Here is a 1,693-nt window from a genome sequence, read left to right as displayed (position 1 = left end):
AATACCACATGATATCACTTATACGTGGAATATAAAGAACTGAATAAATGAGTAAAGTAAACAAAAACAGTCTCAGAGATATAGAGGAACAACTTATGGTTGCTAGATGAGAGGGAGGTGGGGATGAGGGAGAAAGGGAAGGAAGGGATTAGACAGCATAAATTGGTAACTACAATATTGCCACAGGGATATGAAAGACAGTTCGAGGAATATAATTAGTAATGTTGTAAATATTTTGTAGAATGTCAGATGGTCACATGTCTTGTTAGGGAGACCGCTTCATGGATCGGGTAGAGGCTTGATCACTGCACTGTACACCTGAAGCTGATGTTGTATAATATTGTATGTCAACTATGAGTGAATGTATATATAGTCACGGGGCGTGGAGTATAGTGTGGGAATGGAGTGAAAGGAATTGTAATAGATATGTATGATATGAGGGGGGGAGTGGGTCGATGGATTGGGGGAGGGGGGTTGTCACTTTGTGAGGTGTAAAAAGTATAACTATTGAACAGTTTTGTACAATAAATGAATTTTTTAAAAATTAAAAATAAAAATAAAAGAATTCCTTTAACATTTCTTCTAGTACTGGTTTGGTGCTTATGAACTTCTTTAGCTTTTCATTGTCTAGGAAGCTCTTTATCTTTCTTGACAAGTAACAGGAAAAACAAGGTGTCAATAATGTACATTAGGTATTGTTGCACTCATTTGCTCAAGTCATTATCAATTTCTATGGAATTATGTGGAAACATATACTTTACCCATATTTATCCCAATAATAATAGGAAGTAGACACAGAACAATATCCATAGAAGAAAGGGAATTGTCTCTTAAAGAGTCCCTCTCAAATAAAAGCACCAGTATCAGATCATTTAACATGCAGATTGTACTCTGTGGAGAGCCGGAGGTCTGCAGTAAGGGTTAAGCCTGGCTGCTGACAAGCTGACAGGCTCTCAGGCCCAGGTGAGCAGTGTGGGAAGGTTGCTAGATAGATCTCATTCTCCACTGTGCTGCTGCAAGCCTACGTCACAAACAACCTTGAAAGTTACAGAGTGAATTGCCAGCCTGTTAGCAGTTTCTACTTGCTATACTTTGTCTCGCTTTGGGAACATTTGCTTTCCCACTCCCTCAAGCTCCCCAAACCCCTTACCTATAGAATTCTACTTCTGCTATAAAAACTGTGTGCAAAAAATAAACAGTGCCACTTTTCACCATCAGCGGACAGTGGACCTCCTGAGCCCAACTTTCCTCTTTGTGTCTTTCTTTTCTCATCTCCTCATCCAGTGCACTCAGGTTAACCCTTAGGTTTCTGGCTGATGATGCAAGTGGCCACTGCAAACGAGCAGGGCTCGTCAGTACTCTTCTCATAATTGTCAGATAAGCCAATGCTACTTACATAATTCAAGAGCATCATATGGATACCATAGTGCTCCACACTTATTTTGGCTAAATTTTCAGTATGAGTAGTTGATGCTTTGGCAACATAAATTCAGAGTTCAAATTCATTCTTTGATTTTTTTCTACAGACAAATCCACAATTTAATGCAGATTCACTATCAAGTCACCCCCAGTTTTTAAGTCAGTGTTTAGAGCTATAACTGTGGGCAATCTAAACTATTCACACACAAACCCATTTATACACACACAGACACAAATACACATGTGCATACACACACCATGAAATACATAAACA

The sequence above is a fragment of the Hipposideros armiger genome, unplaced genomic scaffold (genome assembly GCF_001890085.2).
Source record: "Hipposideros armiger isolate ML-2016 unplaced genomic scaffold, ASM189008v1 scaffold_1417, whole genome shotgun sequence".
Lineage (NCBI taxonomy): Eukaryota > Metazoa > Chordata > Mammalia > Chiroptera > Hipposideridae > Hipposideros > Hipposideros armiger.
Note: the sequence above shows the minus strand (reverse complement) of the source record.